Source organism: Jaculus jaculus, chromosome 12, assembly GCF_020740685.1.
Source record: "Jaculus jaculus isolate mJacJac1 chromosome 12, mJacJac1.mat.Y.cur, whole genome shotgun sequence".
Taxonomy (NCBI): Eukaryota; Metazoa; Chordata; class Mammalia; order Rodentia; family Dipodidae; genus Jaculus; species Jaculus jaculus.
In genome coordinates, this window is record NC_059113.1 from 1,137,388 (window position 1) to 1,164,560 (window position 27,173).

Sequence of the window (27,173 nt, forward strand, 5' to 3'; positions counted from 1 at the left end):
TTAGGTGGTGGTTGGGCCATGACTGTGGAGCTAGCATGGATGGACACTGTGCTCTTATTAAAGATGTGCAAGGATGAGCTGGGCATGAGGTTCAGTGATAGAGCATTCTTCTGCAACTGTGCAAGCTATGGAAAGTGCTGTGAGGAAATACATTTCCACTTTTTAAGTTCTTTGCAAGTCAGCAAAATATTTCATTATAACAAGATGAATGGCTCCAAAGGGAAGACACCACTAAACAACTTTCCCAAATGCGGAAGCAGTTTTGGGACTGGAAGCAGGCAGAAACTAGCACAGTTTGAAGTGCATGCTGGGAAAAGCCTTAAGTGCTGTGAAGAGCGCATTAAGGGCAGTTCCAGTGAGGGCGGTGAAGTAAGGAAACCCGTGTTCACCTAGGTAGTCACATAAGCGAATGCTTATAGAAATATAGAGTGAGTGGCTGGGGATGTGGCCCAGTTGGTAGAGTACTTGTCTATTATGCCCAAGGTGCTGGGTTCAATCCTGAATGCTGCATAAACCGAGCATGGTGGCCCATGTCTGTAATCCCATTACTTGTGAAGTGGAGGCAGGAAGATCAGTAGCTCAAGGTAGACTTTGGCTGCATAGTGAATCTGAGGACAAGCTGGGCTACATGAGATCATGCCTCAAAACAACAAAAACCCTAAACACAATCAAACCTAAGAGCGTGTGTATGTGTGTGTAGATATAGAGAGAGCTAAGGCTATTTTGATGTCTGATGATATTTTAATCACAGAAACATACTAAGACAATATTTATGAAACTTTTGAAGATCAGAGCTATTTCAATGCAGAATTGTTACTTTTGGATAGAAAATGGCCTTATGGATATATATCTATATTTTGGTGGCAATATGTTTTGCTTTGAAGTCTGAGGAGATGGCAGTTGGCCATGGTAGGCTGAAGCAGTTGAGTGAGTGGGTGGAAGAGGAGGTGGGAGAGGGACGGATTCCTAGTTGGAGCATTGAAGTAAACTCTGTGTTAGGTGTAGTCCCAGAGCACATGTGCCATTCCTGTGCTTGGAATAAAACTGATGGTCTTGCACAAACTAGGCAAATGCTTATCACTGAACTACATATCAGCCCTTATATTTGAAATCTCTCTCTTGCTTAAAAATTTTTAAAATTTATTTGCACGTGTGTGCGTGTAGGGGACGGTGGAGCATGTTGTGCACACATCAAGATCCTTTTTTTTTTCTGAGGTAGGGTCTCACTCTAGCCCAGGATGACCTGGAATTCACTCTGTATACTCAGGGTGGCCTCGAACTCACTGCAATCCTCCTACCTCTGCCTCCTGAGTGCTAGGATTAAAGGCATGTGCCACCACGCCCGGCTTGCACACCAGGGTCTTTTGAAGCTGCAAATAAATGCCTAGAGACTTGAACCATGGCCAGAAGGCTTTGAAAGGAAACACCTTTAACTGCTAAGCCTTCTCCCCAGCCCTAAGCATGTCTCTTGAGCTACCATCATACCATCAGGGTGTCTTTTACCAAATGCAGCAGCTGTCACTCCTGGGAGCCTAAAAGACAGATTAATAATAATTAAGGATACCACTTTAAAAATTCATTAGGAATACTTATTAGGTAATTTTAATCCATTTAATTCTAACTCTGGCATTGTTGGTAACTGAATATTTTAAACATTTATGGGGTACTTCAGGGTGAATGGCTTAGGCCACAATTAAAATGAATTCAAGTAACAATAATTGAAATTACAAAGAAATCAGCTGGGATGGGATGTAGTCACTAAGCAGGTTGATTTGACTCTGGGCCAAGACAATTTTTCCACTAGCTTTCCTCAATTTCAAGGTCAAAGCTTCTTTAATGCTACAATGCTGCCACCTGGTGGTTATATTCTTTACTGCAGTGAGATCTGTGACTGACTGTCAGTGACAGATTAGAATTTTCTGAGCAGCAATTTGCAATTTTATCGGAGATTAAATTGAATGTATTTTCCAAAACATACAAAACTTAATGAATCACATAAGACTTTAACATTCTATTCTTGAATTCCTTGCATAGACTCACGAACGATGGACAAGAGATGGTAGTTTTTCAGTTACTTTTGATAGATTATGCTGACTTTTCTCTCTGTTCTTGTTATTCCTAAGAAAGCCAACTTCACCATCATGGTGACATAATGGCTTGATCTAATATTCAGCATTTCAACACAAATTACAACTGGAGCTCAGAAAATGAACTTAGAAATAGAAATTTAGTAATGACCACTGGGGTGACTCAAAGCTTATCAAAGTGCTAAGAAGTGACAGTGGAGTGTTTACTATTAGGTGAGACATCTTTATCATGCTCTCCAAGGTACTGAGGAGTGGGGCCACTTGCTGCTAGGCACCTGACTGTGTGGCTTTGGCCTTTTGGAGCTGATTTTCAAGAGGAATGTGAATGAATTTGAAAGCTTGGCCTATAAGAGATGCCTTGCAGTGCTGTAAGTACAGCTTGATGGACTATTCTGGTCAGAGTTGAAAGACCTGAATGCAGTAAGAACTATGGACTGTGAGGTTTGACTGATGAGCGTGAGAAAGAACTTTGCTTGGGCTGGGCTAGAAGCAGTTTGTGTGAGAGGCTTGCTGTTATGCCCCTCTCCTGAGCACTTGTACAAGGTTGCTTTGCATAGAAATAGACTGATGCAACCAGAGGGATATGGCACAGAAATGAAATCTTTGGGTTGCAACTTCTGCCTGTTCAGCTGTAATTACATGAGAAATTATAACTTTTGAGATTGGGCCAGCTGACCTGCACTGGGGCAACAGGAAGAATGTAGACTCTTTTGAAGGGGCCTGAGTGGTTAAGAAGTGTCCTGTTTTCAAAGTCTGCTTTATTCCCTGTGGATTAACAAATTAGCACCCTACCTGGTATTGTGGAGTACAAGAAATTCAGGAAAGAGAAGATCATTGAGTTTTCAATGTGGTCTTGAGTTTTGGAAACAGCCATGGGCAGTGTGAAGCAGGTTTGCTGGATGCCTGCATGGAAACCTGATGGAACTGTGAGGATGAACCATGGGTTGTAGTGGAGATTCTAGGACCATGAAATGGTTGCCAAGGAAAGCTGCTGGCCCCAGATGAAGTTTTCCATGACTGTGAGTAGTCTAGATGGAGGGCAGAATTGGAAAACCAAAGAATTGTTGCTGGTTAGAATTATTGGACTTGGAGACTTGTCACTGACTAGAGGTGTTGTACTTGGAGCTACAGAGTTTGTTGTTTGCCCTGTTTAAATCTTGTATTGGCTGAGTATTTCTTTGCTATGCCCAGTGCCATCTTCTGCAGTGTGTTTATTCTGTGCCATTATGGTTTTTTGGGGGATATTTTTGGTACTATAGCTCAGTTAAAAGATCCCAGGCTATGGGAATGTTTGAATATCATTGGGATTGATAAATGCTACAAGGACTTTTGAAGTTGGATGAATGCATTGCATTTTACATCATGGATGGTTATCAGTTTATGGGGACCAGGGTAGAATGTGGTGGTTTGATTCATGTATCCCCCATAAACTTAGGTGTTCTGCATGCTAGGTCCTCAGCTGATGGCAATTTGGAAATTAACACCTCCTGGAGGCATTGTATTGTTGGGGGCGGGCTCATGGGTGTTATAGCCAGTGTCCCTTTTCCCGTGTTTGGCATGCTCCTGTTGCTATTGTCCACCTGATGTTGGCCAGGGGTGGGGGGGAGCAGTGATGTCCACCCTCTGCTCATGCCATTGTTTCCCCTGGCATCATGGCTCTTCCCCTCGAGTCTGTAAGCCAAAATGAACCCTTTCCCATCCCCCCACTAGCTGCTCTTAATCAGGTGATTTCTGCTAGCAAGGAGAACCTAATTGCAACAGAGGGGGCATTGCAGAAGAGGCCATGTAGACAATGTAGGAGCTGCAGGAAGGGGAGGAGTACTCACAATACTGTCTTCCAGACACACAGTAGCCTAGGTGCTTAGGACTTCACAGTGGCTTATGCTACCTACACAAGACCAGCATAATAGAAGAAAATAAAGTGATGGCATTAAAACAGACGAGAGACTAGATGGAAAGAAAAAGGAATTCAACGAAAGGGGACTTAGAAGGAGGAAAAGGGACGGTAGTGGGAGGGGATTATGACCATGTTATATAGTTACAGAAATGTGCTCTGAAGGCTAGGAATTCCAAGGCCAGGGTTCTGGGGCGGCTTTGCACTGGAGGCTGGGAATTCCAAGGTCAAGGTTCTGGGATGGCTGTGTGCTGGAGGCTGGGAATTCCGAGGTTAGGCTTCTGGCTGTGCACTGAGGCTGGGAATTTCAGGGTCTCTGTTGGAGAATCTATTTTTCTTTTTCAGAAGGTAGCAAGACCCAAAGACATAAACTACCCCTTGCACTTCAGCCAAGCTCAGCTGAAACTGCAGAGAAATTGGGGAGAGGAGCAAGAGTGTTGCTTCCATGCTGTTCCTGATAATTAGTACCAGGATGGAGGAGACAGATCCTGAGGACACTCAACACCTACTAAAGCAGAGATCCAGAGGCTCCAAAGAGCTCATCACTGAAGTAGACTTAAAACCCATCCACCACAGCTCAGGGAATTTTGTGGAAGAGGGGGCAGAAAGACTGTAAGAGCCACAGGTTGGGACATCATGCTCAGAGGCATCGCCTCCTCTAAATAACTGACTGCTGCTCCCACAGTGCATAACCCACAACCCCATGGGGAGTATTTGCAACCCCACTGAGGAGGGTCCCCAGCACAAAGGGGGCAGGGACGAGGGAAAAGAGGGTACCTACACATGATGTATCCACACTAAGTATGTCCGTAGTAAAAAAGGAAAAACCTGGAGGGCGAACACAGGAAGCTCTTGTTGCTGCCTTGTAAACCACTCATGTCCCCCTCCCCCCCGCTGAGATAGTCTATGTCCTCCCAGAGCCCTTCCACTGTCTTCTCTTGTTTCATTTCTTTTCTTTTTCTTAGGTTTTTCGAGGTAGGGTTTCACTGTAGCCCAGGCTGACCTGGAATTCACTACGCAGTCTCAGGGTGGCTTTGAACTCACAGTGACCCTCCTACCACTGCCTCCTGAATGCTGGGATTAAAGGCGTGCACCACCACGTCTGGCAGTTTCTGTATTCCCACTAAATAGTTATTCTTTTATTTTTGTCAGTTTTGAGGAACAAAGCAGAAAAAATTTATTTTAAAAAATTATTTATTTATGAGAGAAAGAGAGGGAGAGAGCAAATGGGCACATCAGGGCCTCCAGCCACTGCCAACAAACTCTAGATGCATGCATTACCTTGTGCATATGACTTATGTGGGTACTGTGGAATTGAGCATGGGTCCTTAGGCTTTTCAGGCAAGCATCTTAACTGATAAGCTATCTCTCCAGCCCCAGAGATTATGTTTTTAGCATGAGCTATATGTATTGTTATGATATATCATGGGCATAAATGTCAGTAAACATCTAAGTAGAAACTGGAGGATTAATCATAAATAGCCCCTTTATGGAGAGAAGTTAATCATTTAAAATTTCCAAAATGAAGTTGGTGTGGTGGTGACGTCAGGAAGCTGAGGCAAAGGATCGTGAGTTCAAAGCCAGCCTGACCTACGTAAAGAAACCTTGTCATGAAACAAAATTACAAAACAAATAAATAAACAAAACAAAAAAGAAAAAATAAAGCAATCCCCAAATGAGATTATGTCTCAGGTTTGTATGTATGTATAAGCTTTTCTGAATATGTCACATACATACCTATGCGTTACTTGAAGTCTCCATGTCAATATGTGGGGTTCAGCTGTAATCACTACTTGAAGAAAAAGGAATACAAACGACAGCATGGGGTTGGCTGCAAACTCTAACTCCATTATGGGGAACAGCCCATGGCATCCGAAGCCCATATCTTTACCTCTGCTGGGCTGTATTTCTTAGGTGTTGAATCTGTAGCTAGAACATGGCTGATCATATGCTGTAGTTGTGTTAATCCTCAATGCTGAGAGCAGCTGATGGCTTTGGACGAGGACAGATGTGGTGTAGCTCAGTGTTCCTAGCCTCCATTTCACGCTGTACCTGTTACCCCCATTGCCATTTCCCTGCAACACTGATTGATTTGGTAATGTCAAATGTTTGATTTCCAGCTGGTAGATCTAATTGTAAATAAACAGCTGCTGGCTGTGTTCAGATCATGCATGGTGTTGGCAGGTACATGAGCAGGGTGAGTGTGTATAATTGAGACCTGTGCGGTGGAGTGTGGGGTAGCTGGGAAGGAGGTGCAGGCGGAAGATGCTGAGGTATAAAGTCCACAGGGTCTCAATACAATCTCAAGGCTAAAAAAGCGTTAATGTAAAATAAGGACCAATATGTAATTTGCAGGGGTCTGTGAAATACAGAGTCTGTGACATGAAGGAGTGTTTTGTTCTTGAGTCATAGCATCAGGCATGGAGCACATCCTTGTCTCTGCGATTTGAGGATTCTGAATGCAAGCATCGGGATGATGAGTAGGTAGAGCAGAGTTTTCCCAGGACTGAGATGGTGTGAGTACAGTGATCACAGCAATAATCACAACAGGACCTCAGCCATGCAGCTACTCTAGTTAGATGTGGCATCACGTCACCCAGAAATTGTCTTTCTCTTGTGTGTGGGCATCTCTACTGACATTAATCTGTGCCCTGAGCTGATCTTCTCTGAGTAGACTTTCCATGACTCAGAACCATCTTTTCCTTAAAAGAAGAACATCAAAAATATTTTTGTTTTTTTAATTAATTTATTTTTTATTAACAACTGCCATGATTGTAAACAATATTCCATGGTAATGCCCTCCCTTCCCCTGCTTTTCCCTTTGAAACTCCATTCTCCATCATATCCCCTCCCCCTCTCAATCAGTCTCTCTTTTATTTTGATGTCATGATCTTTTCCTCCTATTATGATGATCTGGTGTAGGTAGTGTCAGGCACTGCGATATCATGGATATCCAGGCCATTTTGTTTCTGGAGGAGCACGTTGTAAGGAGTCCTACCCTTCCTTTGGCTCTTACATTCTAAAAGAAGAACATTAAACATTTTTTTAAAACATTTATTTGCAAGGAAAGAGAGAGAGAGAGAGAGAGACAAAGAGAGAGAGAGAGAGGTGAGCCAGACAGACAGAATGGGCACTCCAGGGCCTCCAGCCTCTGCAAATGAACTCTAGATATATGTGCCACTTTGTGCATTCCCAATTTGTGAGCATTCTTCTTTATCTACATTCATGTCAGAACTTGCTATTTCTTTTTTTTTTTAATTTATTAGTTTTCTTTTCAGTAAATACAGGCAGTTTGGTACCATTATTTAGGCTCATCTGTGATCTACCCCCTCCCATTAGACCCTCCTTGTTAATGAAAATGGGTCGTGCATTGTGGAGTTAGCCCCCAGTTATTGGTATGATAAATGTCTCTGCAAATCATGACCCAACATGTGACTCTGACATTCTTTCTGCCCCCTCTTCCGCAAAATTTCCCTGAGCCATGTTGGGTTCATTTTTGGTCTGCTTCAGTGCTGAGGTGTTGGGGGCCTCTGAGGCTCTGGTTCTCTGATTTGGTAGGAGTTGATTTTTCTCTGCATTGGTCTCCTTCCCCTTTGTGCTGGTATCCGGTTCACAGGAAAACATGACCCTTGTTTATTTCGCTAGTTGTCCTTAGTTTCAGTTGGGCCCCTTTTGAGGTATGTTGGGGCCGCTCTCTTCTTAGGACCTGCATCTATCTGGAAAAGAGAAGCACATTCTCCAACGGAGAGTAAGTTAGCACCTGGAAAATTGAGATAACACTTTTTTGATAGACAGTATGATAGGTGTAGGCCCTCTTATACCCTGTGATTGATGGTAGCTTGATATTGTAGAGTGGGCTTGTGTTTGGGTATGGTTTTGACTTGTTTCCCAGCTCCAGCTATGGGTCTAGTACCACTGAGTGGATCAGTTAGCCAAATCAAGAGCAATTGGTTCCTCACCATGGCTGTGTACCACTATTGCACTTGTGTGGGCATCACATCTGAGAACTTGCTATTTCTTGTGTTTTAGAAAATTGCTGGTCTAACTTGAGAATGATGATAATATGTGGTTTTGTATTTCCCTGATAATTAGTGACATTAAGTAGATACTTGTTGATTATTTGTATATCCTCTTTTGAGAAATGTCCATTCTGGTTATTTACCCAACTTAAAGGCAGGAGGGCTATTATTATTATTATTATTTGAGGTAGGGTCTCACTCTAGCCTGGAGTTCACTATGTAGTCCCAGGGTGGCCTTTAACTCACTGTGATCCTCCTGAGTGCTGGGATTAAAGGTGTGTGCCACCATGCCAGGCTATTATTTTTTAAAAATATTTTTATTTATTTATCTGAGAGAAAGAGACAGACAGAGAGATAGTGAATATGGATATGCCAGGGCCTCCTGCCCCTGCAAACTAACTAACTCCAAAACTAACTCCAGATGCATCTACCACTTTGTGCATCTGGCTTTTTTTTGGGCACTAGGGAATTGAACCCAGGCCATCAGGCTTTGCAAGCAATCACTTTTAACCACTGAGCAATTTCTTCACCCCAGATCATTATTTTTGCTATTGCATTGAATCCCTGTATTGATGATATTAATTCTGCAATGAATGAATAATTTGCAAATATTTTCTCCCTTTCAATAGATTGTTTCTGTATTCTATTGTTTCCTTTGGTCTAAAGAAGCTTATTTTTTCAGTTTGATGTAATCTTATTAATTAATTTTTATTTTTGTTTATACTTTTGGGTCATATATAAAATATTTTTGTTCAGATCATGTCCTGAGGCATTACTTCTTTTTGGTAATTAATTTTATAATTAATTCCTTTAGTAATTTCATAGTTTAGAGCCTTATGCTTCAGCCTTTAATCCATTTTGTCTTCATTTTTTTCAGTATGGTGACAGATAGGTAGGACAACTGAGTCATGATCACCTTGCTGTGGGAAGGACCACACCTCTGGACAGGGTGGTCATAGAAGAGGCAGGCTGCTGCATGTATACGGTCTGCACAGCAGTTGCATTGGCACTGGGGCCCTGGCACTGGCTGGGTGTAATGCGAAGGTGGGTTCATGCCTTTTCTATCTGAGCCCATGATGAGCCCTGTGGTTGGCCAGGGGCCAGAGGCATTGAGTAGTAACTATTTGCCCCCTCCCCCACTGTCTCTTTATCGGTCAGAGATGCAGGATGCATAGAGGGAGGCCCTGCAGCAGCCTTGGAAGGCCTGGACTGACATTGCTGTAGTCGAGCGGAGAGGTCTCTAGTTTCATTTCAACATGGCTGTTAAGTGCTCCTGTTACTGCTCATGGCAGAGACTTTCTCTGTCGTGGGTTCTTCCTCCAGCACTGTGGCATTTGGCTACTATGACTTTTCCTATCTTTCTTTTTTTCACTTTTTGAGGTAGGGTCTTGCCCTATCCTAGGTTGACCTGGCATTCACTATGTAGTCTCAGGCTAGCCTTGAATTCACGGCGATCCTCTTACCTGGGCCAGGCTACTATGACTTTTTGTCACATCCTGAAGTCCAGTGTTGTAATGCTTGCAGCTTTGTTCTTTTTGCCCAGGATTGCTTTGGATACTTGGGCCCTTTTGTGATTCCCACAAATCTTAGGACTGTCATTTGTTTCTGTGGAGAATATCATTGATATTTTGAGAGGATTTGCTTTGGGCTGAGAGCTTGGATTAGGCTTCTATCAGGTTCACAGAGTGCGTCAGTGGGACTATGGGGGACACTGTTTACCAGCCATGGCTCAGAACCATCAGAAGATGTTAAAATGGAATTGAAAACATTCATGGCTGGCTGAGGAGTGTTCAAGGAAGGACTACATGGACTAAGGCCAAGTGTTCCTCTGACCAAGGACAGTGATGGGCTAGCCGGCAACCTGCCCAGTTAGAGAATAAGCAATGTGGAAAAACAGCTCAGCAGTTGGACCAGCAACAAGAACAGTGGATGACTGAAAAGACGCTCAGGCACCATGTACTTGGTGGCATCAGAAAGGTTTTTGGCATCTCCCTGTGCCAGCCTTCATTGGGTTTGGTTCCTAGCCTCTGGCATAAAGACAGGTTCTGGACAGGAGTCCAGGCAGAAGCATGGCTGGGAAGGTGGCTCTGGAGCTTTGCTGTGCTCCTGAATGCTCCTTGGGGTCTTTCAGGCACTTAGAAGTTATCACTCTGTATTAGAATATCCTGGATATGGTTTTTCTTTCTCTTCCTTGTCCACAGCCTCTTCTGTTTATTTTTTTCTTATAAATAAATAAATAAGATTTAGGTCTTCACAATCCTTTCTCTAGGTTGTTTCATTTTTAGCGGTCTTAAGAGAAGGCCTCCTTCTCCAAGTCTGTTTCCTGTTCATCTTCCCTCTGCTTCTCTCACAACACATGGGAATGTTTGAGGAAATGGATTTTACCTGTGAACTGAAGTTCCCAGAAGAGAACCACACATATGTTAAAGCTTCTACAAGGCTGATAGGCTGATTAGAACCTTGTGATTGTGGAGTGTTGGAATCTTGTAGATTCAGAGCCAAATTTTCTTAGGCTATTTTTAATATCCTAAATAGCCATCCATTGCCCACTTCTGTGTCTGAAATAACAACCTTTCAACTATCAGGTAAAACCTTTGGAATGTATTAACATAAAAGACCACACAAACCAAAAGTTAAGAATGTCATCCAAAGCCTGCAACAATTTCCCCCGCTTTGCTGTACCTGCCTATCTGATGTTCCCACACAGTGGTGAGAACTTTCTTTTGTTCGATGACTATAGATCATGTTTCCATGTTGGAAAGTGTTTTTTTCTTTCCTTTTTTTTTTTTTCCGAGGTAGGGTCTCACTCTAGCCCAGGCTGACTTGGAATTCACTAGTCTTAGGCTGGCCTCAAACTCACGGTGATCCTCCTACCTCTGCCTCCCAAGCGCTGGGATTAAAGGTGTGTGCCACCACGCCTGGCTTTAGAATGGTTTTTGGGGTCAACTTGAATCTATGTTCCTAGGCTGTTTTTACCCACATTTGGCTCATAATAAACTCTTATTTCCCTTTGGGTTGAGTGTGCTTTGCTTTAATACTTGCTAAAAGCACTTCAAATGGGGAGGGGAAATCTTCATCTGCAGTCAAAAAAATCTAGGTTCTGCCAGGCATGATGGCGCGGTGGTACATGCCTGTAATCCCAGTACTTGGGAGGCTGAAGTAGGAGGAGGTCAGGCTGAGACTACATAGTGAATTCCAGGTCAGATTGGGCTAGAGTGAGACCCTACCTCAAAATAATCCCCCCCAGAAAACCAAAACCAAAACAAAAATATATGTTTCCAGACAGTAACCTGCAATCAGAACACTCATGGAACTGTCTGGCTTGTTTCCAGTGGCCCATATCCACTCCATTACTAAGGAGAGGGTCAGATGCTTTGAAGGATAATGGCTTGCTAAAGCCAGTATTTTCAGTTCAGAGTACCTGTGTGTTTGGGTATGGAGAAGGAGGTCATCTCAAATATGAGGCATGTCATATTCTAGTTTGTAAAAGCTTTTGGTCCGGGCTCAGCTTCTACTCCTGAAATAGCCCAATAATCTATAATGGTGAGGGATTAAATACATAATTTGAATTTGCTTAAAAAGATAATGAAATGTTTAAAGTCTGTTCATTCAGAGGCTGGCCAGAATTATAGATGGCTCATAGATCCCTATCCCTCTATTAGTATGCACAGCAACCATTTTTAATTTTGGCTGTAGCTGTTTTTCAGTTCTTGTATCTCTGCATTTGCCATGGCAATTAGGACTGGAAGGAACTTGTGGTGCCCTTGGAACTCAGGGAGAAGAGAAATTATGACACTAAATAATACAGAATGGGACTAGTCCTCATTGCAGTTGAAACCACTCAGAAAAGTTAATTAAACCCAGGAAATAGGCTGCCAGATAATTAAGTTTAGGTCTAATTTTACACTGCAGGCATTCTATATTGTTTTCTCAAGGGTCCAAAGGAACATGAGATAGAAAATCTCCAGGTTGTGTGTTTGATTCAGGAAGAATCATTACCAGTAGTTAAATGGCCAGATAGAATGGTAATGTGTAGCCAGCAAATTATATTTTGTAAAATAAAAGAGATAATTATGCTGTGCATATTAGACATTTATAATTTTTTTAGTTAGTAGAGATGACTTGTATGACTAATATAGGACATAATAAACACATAAAGTCCAAGACACAAGACATGGCTTTTTCTTTTGTTCTCTCTCTTTTCTTTTTCTCCCTCCCTCCCTCTCTTCCTCTTTCCCTTGTCTTCTCCTTCCTTCTTTTATTCCTTCCTTCATTTCTATTTTAAACTTTTTATTGGCAACTTCCATAAATATAAACAATATACCATGGTCATAATCCCCTCCCACCAGCATCCCTTTTTCCCCTCCTAAGACCACCCTTCACAGAATCCCTTCTACTTTCCAACTAGTCTTTCTTCTATTTTGATGTCTCATTTTTCCCTCCCATTATACAGGTCTCGGGTAGGTGGCATCAAACACTGTGAGGTCATGAATGTCAAGGGCACTTTGTTCTGGAAGATAGCACTGTAAGCACTCCTCCCCTTCCTTTGGCTCTCTAATCTTTCCACCACCTCTTCCACAATGGTCCCTGAGCCTTTGAGGGTGTGATAGAGAGGTCTCATTTAGTGTTAAACACTCCGTTACTCCTCAGCACTTTGGTGAGTTTTGAGTCACCCTAGTGGTCACCATCATCTAAGAGGATCTTCTATAACCAAAAATGAGAGTAGCATTAATATATGGGTATGAACATAAGCATTTGGAGGGCTATTTGGTAGGAGAAATTTTTTGCCAGCTATATATCTGACAGATTTATTATCTAGAATATACAAAAACTCAAAAATTAACCAATAAAAGATTAATCAGCCCACTCAAAAAGTGGGCCAGGGAACTGAACAGAGAGTTCTTAAAGGAAGAAATATGAGTGCTGCTTTCATTTGCTAGCCCGTGAACCTCCTCTAGGAAGATGGCAGGAAACACTGAGGAGACTCAAACTCATTAAAGCAGAAAATAAGAGGCTGCTGAGAGTTCAACTGTGAAGGAGACTTCTAACCTGTCCTCTAGGGCTCAGTTATCATTGTGGAAGAGGGGATAGAAAGAATGAAAGAACCACAGGGAGGGAAGGTGTACTCTGATGCATTGTCTCCCCCTGACAGAGACTGGTGTGTGACCCCACAGTGATTACCAATAATCCCACTGAGGATGGCCCTTAGTGGAATGGGGACAGGGGAGAAGAACCCACTGGGAATATGACCAATATGCAATTAAGTTCTCAAAAAAAGAGTTAAAGAAAGTAAAATAATAATGAGTGTATAAAAATAGATGTGCTTAGCTGGGCATGGTGACACATGCCTTTAATCCCAGCACTTGGGGGGCAGAGGTAGGAGGACCGTCGTGAGTTTGAGACCACCCTGAGACTACATAGTGAATTCCAGGTCAGCCTTGGCTAGAGTGAAACCATACCTCAAAAACCAAAAAAAAAAAAAAAAAAAAAAAAAAACAAACCAAAAACAAAACAAAAAAACCCTGTGCTTTATAAGGAGGAATAGCCTTCTCTTAGTGGGCCTCAAACAAGCCCTGCTACCTCCCCTTTCTGCCTTTCACAGAGTACTTTAAATTTTAAGGAGGGACAATGGTTCTGCTTTCTTCCCCTTTCTACATGATATTTTTGAATCTACAGAGGGATAATTGCAGTATTTCCCCCTTCTTTGAAGTTAGTGTGCTACACAAGACATAGGGGGTGGTTCCTGATGCTGATTATGAGAAAAGGGTCTGGTCCTTAATGACCTTCAAGCTTGCAAATTTCTAAGTAGCTGTTGCAGTCATTTCCACATTGCTGGGATGATCATTCAACCAAACACAGTTTATGGGAGGGAAGGATTTATTTCAAGCTTATAGATCAGTGGTGGAAGAAGCTGGCTCCCTTTCATAGAGCCAAGCAGACAGAAATAACCATACAGCCAGAAAACACCAAAAACAGCAAACAGGAACCCCACCAGAGCTCAGACCTCTGTGCATACCTTTGAACTGAAATTCAGATCCACCCCTAGTGACATGCCCCCTGTAGCAGGAGTCTGCCTGCTGGGGACTGAAGCTGCAAACTCAATTTTAATGCATTCAAATCACTACATACTCTCTCTTTGTTTTCTGTGTTTAGTGTTTTAACTGTAATGTGATATGGGAAATTTCTTCTCTGGTCCTCTCTGTTTGGTGTTCTGTGTGCCTCCTGTACTTGGTTGGGGCTCTCTTTTGAAATATGAGGAAGCGTCTTTTATTATTATTATTTATTATTGTTTTTGTTTTGAGGAAGCGTCTCGCTCTAGCCCAGGCTGATCTGGAATCCACAGTGTAGTCTCAGGGTGGCCTGGAACTCACAGCAATTCTGCTACCTCTGCTACCTGAGGACTGGGATTAAAGGCGTGAGCCACCACACCCAGCTTCTTCTTTAATTTTATTAAAGGTATTCTCTATGCCCTTGTCCTGTATTTCTTTTCCTTCTTGTATGCCCTTGATTCAAACATTTGGTCTTTTTGCGGTGTCCTACCTTTCCCTCATGTTTGTTCACACATTTTTTGAATTTATTATTAATTTTGAATTCCTGGCCTGTTTCATCTCTTTTATTATTGAGTTCTGATAGTTTGTCCTCCACATAATTTTATTCTGTTGCTGAGACTTTCACAGGAGTCTTTTAATTGAGTTATTTCTTATTTTTTTCTATTAGGTTTTTTTCAGTGTCTCCATGTCTTTGTTAATTACATTTAATGTTAATTACATTTTCATTTCTTTATTTGATTTTCTTATTGTCTCTTGGAATTCATTCCTGCATTTGATCATGTTTCTATTGAGTTTATTTCACTGGCCATTGAGTTCATTTTTGTGTTATTCTCACCTATTTCATTTAGCCATTTATTAAGTTCTTTTTGATTCTTTCATTTTTATTCAGCTATCTTTTGAGTTATTTTTGTTGTTTCTCTTTAATTTTATCTAGGCATTTTTTGTGGCCTCATTAAATCTGTTTAATATGTTTGTTTATCATAACTTCATTTTTGAATTCTATCTGGAGTTTCTTCTAAGTTTTCATTGAGGGCTTCCTGTACGAGACTAGGAATTCTTGGTAGGGATATCTTGCCTTGATTGCATTATTTGTTTTGCATTGGGGTTTACCCATCTAGAGATAGACTTTTTGTCCTGCTAAGAATTCGGCCATAGCAACTCTTGTGTAGCCCGTGTGCAGTGGCATGGTCAGCCTTGGTCAAGGTGGGTGTAGGAGGGCAGTCTGTGTGTAGGTTTGTGGTGGATTCACTTGAATATGAGCAGGCTCCTCCCTGTGTTTGCAGTCTCTAGGCATGTCTAGGCTGGACCCTGGGAGGCCTGACCTACTCATTGGCCAGGCTGTAGAGTGGATAAGATAGGAAGTCCCTACTTGTGGAGGTGCAGTAAGCAGACCAGGTCAGAGTGAGGAGTTGTATATGGGGTGGTGGGAGGTTGCAGGGGGGTGGGAGCTCAGGTGAGTCCTAGTTGCCTTATTCTACTGAAGACAAGGGACTTTGGGATACAATCAGCCCCAGAGTCTCTACTGAAGGCAGTGGCAGGGGCTCAGGGGAGCAGGGCAGGAAGAGAGTTTTGGTGGTAGTATAGCTGATTCCCAATCTCAGTAAGTGGGGCCCGGGTTGTTCCTGCCTTGTGGTGGGGGGGGGAAACTCACCTGAACTTTGATCATTCTACTGAAAACCTGGGGGCTCTGAAATCCCTACTGATGGCAGTGGGGCAGCGGAGGCTTAGGGCACAGGACCAGAAGGGAATTAAGTGCTTTGTGTGGTTGAGCCCTACCCCAGCAAGTGGAGCCTGGGGTGGTACCCACATGGTGTGGGAGAGCTCACCTGAGCCCTGGTCAGCCTACCCTACTTAGCACTCAGGGCTCTAGAGTCCTTACCGATGGTGATAAGATGGCAGAGGCTCCCGTATTATCATTTTTATTTGTTTCTAGGAATTTTTAAAGTTTTAAAATTTAAATTTTTAAAAATTTTAAAAATTTAAAAATTTTTAAATTTTAAATCTTCCTGATTTTTTGAATAACCTATTGCTATTCATTTACAAGTGTGTTGTTCAATCTCTAAGAATTTGTGTAGTTACTGTATTCACTCTTTTTTTTGTTAATTTCAATTTATATTCCACTGTGATCTGATAGCATGCAAGAGATTGCCTCATTTTTTAAAATTAAAACAATTATTTATTTATTTGACAGAGAAAGGGGGGGGGAGAATGAGAATGAGAGTGGGCACGCCAGGGTCTCTAGCCACTGCAGATGAACTCCAGACGCTTGCGCCCTCTTGTGCATCTGGCTAACATGGGTCCTGGAGAATTGAACCTGGGTCCTTTGGCTTTGCAGGCAAACACCTTAACTGCTAAGCCATCCCTCCATCCCTGCCTCATTTCTTTTAATTAAAAAAGCTACATTTTAATATATTTATTTATTTGAAAGAGAAGGGGGGGGAGAGAATGGGCATGCCAGGGCCTCCAGCTACTGTAAGCAACTCCAGATGCATGCACTCCCTTGTGCATCTGGCTAACGTGGGTCCTTGGGAGTCGAACCTGGGTCCTTTGGCTTTGCAGGCAAATGCCTTAACCACTAAACCAGCTCTCCAGCCCCCTGCCTCATTTTTAAAAAGTATCTGTTAATGTTTGTTCTGTGGCCTATTTGGTCAGTTTTGGAGGAGGTTCCATGAGCTACTGAGAAGAGTGTATATTCTGTATTTATTGGGTAGAATACTCTGTACAAATCTGTTAGGTCCAGTTTATCCATGGTATGGTTTAGCTCTGAAGTTTCTTTGCTAGCTTTTAGTCTGGATGACCTATTTAAGTGTGAGAGTGGGGGTACTGAAGTATCCCACTATTACTGTGTTTGGACTTAATGTGTTCTTTTATGTCTTCTAGTGTTTGTTTATGAAGTTAGGGGCCACAATATTTAATGCATAAATGTGTTGACAACTGCAATATCTTCTTGATGGGTTGTTCTCTTTATTAGATGAAATGTCTTCTTTTGTCTTTTATGATTAGTCCTGGTTTTAAGTTTACTTTGTCTAAGGATGGTCACTTCTGTTGTTTGCAGGAGCCAACTACCATCTGCTTGACAGTTCGATTTCCAGCCTTTGGCATTTAGTTTATTAGTATCTATGCTAAGTAGGTGGGTTTCTTGGAGGCAGCAAATAGTTGGGTCTTGGGTTTTATTTATTTATTTATTTTTTGTTTTTCAAGGTAGGGTCTCACTCTAGCCTAGGCTGACCTGGAATTCACTATGGAGTCTCAGGGTGGCCTCAAACTCACGGCAATCCTCCTACCTCTGCCTCCTGAGTGCTGGGATTAAAGGCGTGCACCACCACGCCCGGCTGGGACTTTTTTTTAATCCAGTTGTCTAATCTGCAACTTTTTATTGGAGCATTGAAGCCATTTTCATTTAAGGTTATTATAGAGATGGTTCTTGTTCCCTAGTATTTTGTTGGGTGATGTACTGATTGGCTGGATTGCTGACTTTATTTCCTTTTCCACTGAGAGTTTGCAGCAGGTCTGAGGTGCATGGGAAGAACACCTTCCAGCAGTCTTCAAGGCTCCTGATGGCTCTAGACTCAAGCAGACCAGAGAGTGGCAGGTCAAAGACATGCTCTTTCCTTCCCTGTGACAACTGGCTGGGTCAGGATCCTCCTCGCTCCTTGCTATTGTTGACTTCCTGTGGCTTTCTCCTGCTTCTGTGAAGAGGTCTAACCTGGATTAATAAACTCCTTATGGGCCTTGGATTTTGCAGAAAAAGGACAACAAGGGGTACATCTTGTGTTAATGTACCTCCTTTCTTCTACCAGTTTTTTTTTTTTGGGGGGGTAAGGTTTCCATTCTGCTATCTTAATCAGAAGTCTCATATTTACTTTTGAAATTTTAACCTAAGGTAAAAAATAATCATTTAAAATATTTATTTGAGAGAGAGACAGACAGAGAGAGAGAGAGAGAGAGAAAGAGAGAACAAAAGAGAGAGGGGGGAGAGAGAGAGAGAGAGAGAGAATGGGTGCATCAGGGCTTCTAGCCATTGCAATGAGCCAATTCCAGATGCATGTGCCACTTTGTACATCTGGCTTATGTGGGTTCTGGGGAGTCAAATCTGGGTCCTCAGGCTTTACAGGCAAGTGCCTTACCTGTTAATCCATCGCTCTATCCTCGATAATAATGTTTTTTGTAAACACACTGTATTATATTTATCAAGTAAATATACATATAATTAAAATGTTATTCTTTTTTAAAATTTATGTATTTGGGAGTGACAGAGAGAGAAATATGCAGAGAGAGAGATAGAGAGAGAGAGAGAGAGAGAGAGAGAGAGAGAGAGAATGGGCGTGCCAGGGCCTCCAGCCACTGCAAATGAACTCCAGATGTGTGTGCCCCCTTGTGCATCTGGCTAACGTGGATACTGGGGAATTGAGCCTTGAACCAGTGTCCTTAGGCTTCACAGGCAAGTGCTTAACCACTAAGCCATCTCTTCAGCCCTAAAATATTATTCTTATTAGTAGTATGCATCTTGACTTTCTTTTCCCCTCAGGCAAAGTAGTACACCATAAAATCCTTGGAAACAGTTGCCATTCTTCATTTATCCAACTCTTTTTCAAAAAGTCTTAATTGTACTTTTGAGAGAGAGAGAGAGAGAGAGAGAGAGAGAGAGAGAGAGAGAGGGAGGGAGGGAGGGAGAGAGAGAGGGAGAGGGAGAGAGAGAGGGGGAGAAGAGAGAGGGAGATTGAGAGAGAGAAAGAAGAGAAGAGAAGAGGGAGAATGGGCATGCCAGGGCACTGCAAATGAACTGACACTAAATTGTGGCTTCTATCTTGATCTTTTGGGTCAATTTTTAATGGAGAAAATCAGCTGTCATGTTCCAAAGATACTCAGTCAGCTTTGAGGAAAGCTGTACATCAAATGCCAATACTTGGTGGCATTGTGGCATTCTCTAATCCTAGCACAGTGAGACAGGAGGATTCCAAATTCAAGGCCACCTTGGGCTACCTAGTGAGTTCTAGCCTTTTCTACATAGCAAGATACTATCTCTCTCTTCAAACTTGGAGCTGTGGAGATAGCTCACTTAGAGAAGTGTTCACTTTGCAGTCATCAGGACCTGAGTTTGATCCTCAGCACCCATGAAAATGCTAGCGCACACCTGTAACCCAGCACTGGGGTGGGTGGGGAGGAGGAATTCACTGGCTAGCTAGTCAATTCTAATTCATGAATTACGGGTCATTGAAGGATTCTGTCTCAAAAAAAGTAGGCAAGGGCTGGAAGAATGGCTCAGTTGATAAAGTGTTTGCTACACAAGCATGAGTGTCTGAGTTCAGATCTCCAGAATCCACTTATAGCCAAATGCTGTAATGGGAGTGTCTGTAATCCCAGAGTGCCTATGGTAGAAAGGAGGAACTGCTCACAAGCTTTTGAGCCAGCTAGTATGAAGACTGCAGCAGTGAATAATGAGAGACCCTGTCTCAAAAAGGAAGAAAACAAGGCCCCACATCTGATGTTTTCTGACCAGTGCGTGGGCACCGTGGCATGGTTGTTCCTGCACTCACTCACAGGAGCACATGTTCATACACACACTCGCCAGTACATATAAATACTAAAAGAAACAAAAAGAGGTGGGTGGTATTCCTGAAGATAATATCCAAAGTTTCCTCTGGCCTTCCCATACATGCACACACATGTGCACACACACAATGCACATACACTTTTGCATACCACACATGCACATGTACAAATAAAACCCAATACAACCCAAAAGCTCAAAGCAAAATCAAGCTCCCGCGCCAGGAGCTGGGACTGTAGTTCACTGTTTGTAAGGCTCTGTGCTCAAACCTTGGTGCTGGGAGTGGGGTGCTAACTTGCCTCCCACCCACCATGTGCAATGTGCTTGCCTTATGAGGGAGATATCTTGAATGCAGGTCCTTAGCTCCAGTGAAGTCTTTAGGTGGCTGAAGCCCTGAATGATACCTTGATTTTAGCTTCATGAAAGATCCTGTTTCAAGTTGCCATTGCAGACATATGTGATGAAGCCATATCATGTTTTTGTGCATCTGGCTTAGGTGGGTCCTAGGAAATAAAACCTGGGTTCTTTGACTTTGCAGGCAAGTGCCTTAACTGCTAAGCCATCTCTCCAGCCTCATATTATGTTTTTAATACTGATTATCATCTAATAGAAGAGAATTGCCAAAAACTGGTGCTTATCAAATTTAATAGTTCAACAAGAGCACCAGAAAGAGAATGCTGGGGCAAAGGCAGAGAGACAAGAGAGCTTTCTGGCAGATGGTATTTTCACTGACTGCTCATGAGGGACCATTAGTAAAACATTGTGTTTTCTGGGCTTCTGAAAAGATTGAACAACACTTGTACTGAATCAAAGGAAAAGGCCAGCATTTAAAGACATATAATCAAGGTGCAACAGAACTTGGAGTTAGATCATAGTGAAATTATGCTACTTTGAAAATGAACTAGAATTTAATTTAAATTGTAAATGCAATTATTTTCCTCTTGATATATTTTTAGAGCAGGTTATATTAGTACAGGTATTGTATTTTAAAATAAAAAGTCTAAAACTTTTCCTTGAAAGCTTGGTGTGCGTTTTGGAAGTCATTTCCAATGTCTTTTATTTTCTTTTATGAGTAAAATGCTAAAAGAAACAATGTGCTGAATTTGCTATTTTCTTTGGGAGAAACTATTTCTGTTCTCAGTTACCAAATGGGGCAGTCCTCTGACACATGAGCACCTCCCCATGGCTGGCTCTCTGTGAAGTGATATCCATTACACACAGTGTGCCTCCGGATCATATATACATCTACTCCACAACCAACTTTCCTTCTCTTACCTTTATTTCTCATATAGTATTTTAGAGAAAATAATCTAGTTTTTAAGCTGTTTTCATAATAGGGTTAGGGTTAAGGTTAGACAACTAAAAAGTCTAGAATCCTGTTTATTATAAAAGGTAAGAAAACAAAATAGAAAGCACCTTTTGCACTTCATTCTGTTTGGTTCTTCTTCTGGGGTAGCTTTGAGGTCCTGGGAAACACTTTCACCATATGTGGTAGATAGTAAGCCATTTGTATCTCTCCCAGTTTGAAAACCCTGAAATTTTGGTAGGCAATTCCTGCAACAGCAACAATTTATTTCTGGACTAGTTATATTGAAAATGGACTTTTCTACGTACTCAGAAATATTGCCACTAAACTTTATAAATTACAGCTATTATTACAACCCAAAACATCTGTTTTTCATGCCTTCTTCAATCTTTGTTGTTGTTTGTTTGTTTTTTGTTTTTCGAGGTAGGGTCTCACTCTGGTCCAGGCTGACCTGGAATTCACTCTGGAGTCTCAGGGTGGCCTTGAACTCATGGTGATCCTCCTACTTCTGCCTCCCGAGTGCTGGGATTAAAGGCGTGCGCCACCACGCCCGGCTTCAGCTAGACTTAAATTATCCCTTCTACTTGCATTGTCTCCATCCTTTGTTCAGTCTAATTAAAAATGGAAAATATTCAACACAGAAAAATCCAGTGACATTCAGAGCCTTAGGCTTAACTCACAAAGTATTCCAGCAATAATTTTTTTAAGATTGAAGAAGGTTATAGCAGGGTGTGGTGGTGCATGTCTTTAATCCCAGCACTCAGGAGGCAGAGGTAGGAGGAGAGCCGTGAGTTCGAGGCCACCCTGAGACTCCAGAGTGAATTCCAGGTCAGCCTGGACCAGAGTGAGACCCTACCTCGAAAAAGAAAAAAAAAAAAAAAAAAAGTCTACCTGACATTGCTTTGCATAAGAAATTGTAAAGGCTCTTCATTTTTCTGGATTTTTGAGTTTAGTTTAAGTGACAAAGTGTCCTCTTTTCTGGAGGACATGGAAATTTTTTTTTAAATTTAATTTATTAGTTTTCTTTTCAGTAAATACAGGCAGTTTGGTACCATTATTTAGGCTCATCTGTGATCTACCCCCTCCCTTTTGGACCCTCCTTGTTGATGAAAAATGGGTCGTGCATTGTGGAGTTAGCCCCCAGTTATTGGTATGATAAATGTCTCTGCAAATCATGACCCAACATGTGACTCTGACATTCTTTCTGCCCCCTCTTCCGCAAAATTTCCCTGAGCCATGTTGGGTTCATTTTTGGTCTGCTTCAGTGCTGAGGTGTTGGGGGCCTCTGAGGCTCTGGTTCTCTGATTTGGTAGGAGTTGATTTTTTTCTGCATTGGTCTCCTTCCCCTTTGTGCTGGTATCCGGTTCACAGGAAAACATGACCCTTGTTTATTTCACCAGTTGTCCTTAGTTTCAGTTGGGCCCCTTTTGAGGTATGTTGGGGCAGCTCTCTTCTTAGGATCTGCATCTATCTGGAAAAGAGAAGCAGATTCTCCAACCAAGAGTAAGTTAGCACCGGGAGAATTGAGATAACACTTACTTTTTTGATAGACAGTTTGATAGGTGTAGGCCCTCTTATACCCCGTGATTGATGGTAGCTTGATATTGTAGAGTGGGCTTGTGTTTAGGTATGGTTCTGACTTGTTTCCCAGCTCCAGCTATGGGTCTAGTACCACTGAGTGGATCAGTTAGCCAAATCAAGAGCAATTGGTTCCTCACCATGGCTGTGTACCACTATTGCACTTGTGTGGGCATCACATCAGGTTATTTGTTGCTAATTAGGTTAAACAATGTGTTGCTTGGACAGATCTTGGTCGTTTCCCCCAGTCGCCTATGTAGCACCTTCTGGCACTAGACACGCTGACTGTCTGGGGACTGACTCTCTCCTGGCTTCCAGCCATGTCATTCCATTTTAAGCGTCAGCTGCGTATGGAGTCTTCAGCAATAGGGTCTTACCACTGGCCTTTGGTGGGTCATCAAGTACTCTGACAGAAGTCTGTCATTGTTTTGGGAAACCTTGTAAGTTTTTCTGATCAAAAGCTCATTGTGGATGGTAGGCCCAAGCTGGAAGTGGGGGTACAGGTCAGTGTCCACTAAGAAATTGAGGAAAAACATAACTAATATACAAGAGTTAGAGAGGAGAGAGATAGAGGGGAGAAGGGGAGAGGGAGGGAGGGAAGATGTAGGAGATTTAGGTAAGTCTTGATCCTACCTTCTCCAGTGTCTTGTGGTTCAGGTGTTTCCTGTAAGGGTCTAGTGAAGGTTCAGCCATTTGGTCTGTCTTTTAGGAAGTAGAATTTTATGGTACCATTGCCGTTTGGGTCCGGATTACTGTTTTCCACCCTTCGATGCCCTCCCTGCCCTCCCATCCATCTTATTGTCTAGTCTATGAGGTGCTTGCTGGTCGATTTTTTTTCTGTGATTGGGTAAGTTTGCTGAGAATGATCTGTTCCAGGTTCAACCATTTTTCCTCAAATTTCTTTATGTCTTTTTTTCTTACTGCTGTATAGAATTCCATTGTGTAGATATACCACATCTTTGTTATCCATTCTTCTAATGATGGACATCTGGGTTGATTCCAGCTTTTAGCTATTACGGATTGAGCCACTACAAACATGGTTGAGCAAATCTCTCTGGCCTTTGGTTTGAAGGTTTTAGGGTAGATGCCCAGTAATGGTATAACTGGGTCTGTTGGTATTTCTATAGTCAGCTTTTTCAGGAGTCTCCATATTGCTTTCCAAAGTGGTTGTACCATCCTGCATTCCCACCAACAGTGAATGAGTGTCCCTGCTTCTCCACATCCTCGCCAGCATTTATTTTCATTTGACCTTTTGATGTTGGCTATCCTTATTAGGGTAAGGTGGAATCTCATAGTTGTTTTAATTTGCATTTCTCTGATGATTAGGGATGATGAACATTTTCTTAAGTGTGTGTTTGCCATTTGTATCTCTTCCTCTGTGAATTGCCTGTTTAACTCTGTGCCCCATTTTGTTAGTGGGGTATTTGTCTTCTTATTGTTTAGACTTTTGAGTTCTTTGTAAATTCTAAAGATAAGGCCTCTATCAGTTGGATAACCTGCAAATATTTTCTCCCATTCTGTGGGTATTCTATTGGCTTTGCTTATTATATGCTTGTCTGTAAAGAAACTCTTCAGCTTCATATGATCCCAATGGTTGAGTGACTGTTTAAGAACTTGAGCCACTGGGGTTTTGTTCAGGAAGTCTTTTTCCATTCCTATATCATGGAAAGTACTTCCTAAATTTTCTTCCAGTAGTTTTCAAGTTTCTGGTCTTATGTTGAGGTCTTTGATCCATTTGGATTTGAGTGTAGTGCATGGTGAAATGTGTGGATCAAGTTTTAGTTTCCTGCATATAGTTATCCAGTTTGTCCAGCACCATTTGTTGAAGATGCTATCTTTTTTCCAGTCTATATTGTTTGGGCCTTTGTCGAATATCAAGTAGCTATAGTTGCTTGACCCAAAATCCGGGTTCTCAAGTCTATTCCATTGGTCTATACTCCTGTTTTTATGCCAGTACCATGCTGTTTTTATTACTATGGCTTTGTAATATAGCTTTATATCAGGTATGGTGATGCCACCAGAGGTATTTCTTTTGCTGAGGATATGTTTGGATATGCGAGGCCTTCTGCCTTTCCATATGAAATTTGAGATCATTTTTTCTATCTCTGTGAAGAACACTGTAGGGATTTTAATTGGAATTGCGTTAAATCTATATATTGCCTTTGGTAGGATTGTCATCTTCACAATGTTAATTCTGCCTATCCAGGAGCATGGGAGGTCTTTCCATCTTTTCAAGTCCTCCTCAATTTCTTTTTTGAGAGTTTTTATATTTTCGTTGTATAGATCTTTTACTTCCTTGGTTAACGTTATTCCAAGGTATTTTATTTTTTTTTGTTGCTATTGAAAATGGGACTAAGGACATGGAGATTTTTATTACCATGGCTCCTAATGTATCAAAAGAGTTAATAGTAAAAAGCCCCCATTTTTCTGTTACCTGCCTGTGCAATGTAGAAAACTCATTTTATTCTTCTACATTCAAATCTGTTTTGTAGAATAGAAAATTTCATCCTAGGGAAGAATAAATCACAAAGAATAGCAATATTCATGGCTAAGAAGAGCTTTGAATTCCTCTGCATGGCAATGTATATGTAGAAATGGGGCTAAATTCTGCAATTTATCTGCAGATACTATAGCCTGGACGTTAAGAGCTTTAGTCACAGGTTAACATGTGAGGACAGTAACAAAGAAAGGATGACTAACCAAGAGTGGATTTATACTTTTAAGTGATAGGACGATAGTGATTTTGACAGAAACCTGATACATTGTGAGGAAATTTAAACTATTCATATTATAATTGCAATATAATATGAAAATGAATTCTACATGTTTCTGGAAAGAAGGCTTTATTAAAAAAACCCAGAAAACGAGTTCGATCGGTAGCGGGAGCAGAGAGCGGACCCCAGAGAGCCCTGAGCAGCTCCACCTGCCGCAGCCGGCCCAGTCACCATCACCGCGACCGGCCGCCCCGCCCTCAGCGCCGCCGACCCCAAGCCCGGCACCACGGGCAGCGGCGCAGGGAGCGGTGGCCCCGGCGGCCTCACATCAGCGCCTGCCGGCGGGGACAAGAAGGTCATCGCAAGGCAGGTTTTGGGAACAGTAAAATGGTTCAATGTAAGGAATGGATATGGTTTCATCCACAGGAATGACACCAAGGAAGATGTATTTGTACACCAGACTGCCATAAAGAAGAATAACCCCAGGAAGCACCTTCGCAGTGCAGGAGATGGAGAGACTGTGGAGTTTGATGTTGTTGAAGGAGAAAAGGGTGCGGAGGCAGCAAATGCTGCAGGCCTAGTGGAGGTCCAGGTCAAGGCAGTAAATATGCAACAGACCGTAACCATTATAGATGCTATCCACGTCGAAGGGGTCCTCCACGCAATTACCAGCAGAATTACCGGAATAGTGAGAGTGGGGGAAAGGATGAAGGATGGAGAGCGCTCCTGAAGGACAGGCCCAACGACGCCGGCCCTACCGCAGGCGAAGGTTCCCACCTTACTACATGAGGAGGCCCTATGGGCACGGACCACAGTATTCCAACCTCCTGTGCAGGGAGAAGAGATGGAGGGTGCTGACAACCAGGGTGCAGGAGAGCAAGGTGGACCAGTGAGACAGAATATGTATTGGGGTTATAGACCACGATTCCGCAGGGGTCCTCCTCGCCAAAGACAGCCCAGAGAGGATGGCAATGAAGAGGACAAGGAAAATCAAGGAGATGACACCCGAGATCAGCAGCCAGCTCAACGTCGGTACCGCCGCAACTTCAATTACCGACGCAGATGCCCAGGGAACCCTAAACCACAAGATGGCAAAGAGACAAAAGCAGCCGATCCACCAGCTGAAAATTCGTCCGCTCCCAAGGCTGAGCAGGGCGGGGCTGAGTAAATGCCGGCTTACCATCTTTACCATCATCCGGTTTAGTAATCCAACAAGAAGAAATGAATATGAAATTCCAGCAATAAGAAATGAACAAAAGTGCTTGCTTTTTGCCCATTGACCAGATAAACTAGAACTATCTGCATTGACTATGCAGCATGGGGTTTTTATTATTTTTACCTAAAGATGTCTCTTTTTGGTAATGACAAACGTGTTTTTTAAAAAAGCCTGGTTTTTCTCAATATACCTTTAAAGGTTTTTAAATTGTTTCATATCTGGTCAAGTTGAGATTTTTAAGAACTTCATTTTTAATTTGTAATAAAAAGTTTACAACTTCATTTAAAAAAAAAAAGTCCACAAACTGCAAGCACCTGTTAATAAAGGTCTTAAATAATGAAAAAACAAACAAACAAACAAAAAACCAGAAAACAGTCTCAACTCATCATGTTAAACAAGGTAACAGTTTGGGTCCAGGGATGCAGCTAATGGTAGGGCACCACTTGCTTAGCACACACAAGGTGCTGGGTTTGTTCTCCCAAGAAAGTTTCTGTTGACACGGGGAAAGAGAACTTTTTCATGCACCGTAGAAGAGGTATTTAAAGGCATGAAGATAGTAAAAAGAAACAAAGAGGAACATGTTGCTGGCTAGGGACGTGCTGGTCCAGCTTGATATTCTTTACCCACCTATCAACATGTCAAGTTTCATTAAAAGTCCAATAAACTTTTCCAAACACCCAAAATATCAGATTTTTATGTGGACTAACTATAACCTTGTAATTTATCCAGAACTGCCTGTTAGTCACAAATGTGAAGTT

The 27,173-nt window shown here is 42.2% G+C and overlaps 1 pseudogene; it reads left to right on the forward strand.

Annotated features, from left to right (window-relative positions):
* The first annotated feature begins 18 nt into the window (after positions 1-18).
* On the forward strand, positions 19-26,455 carry LOC101614058 (annotated as a pseudogene).
* Positions 26,456-27,173: the final 718 nt, after the last annotated feature.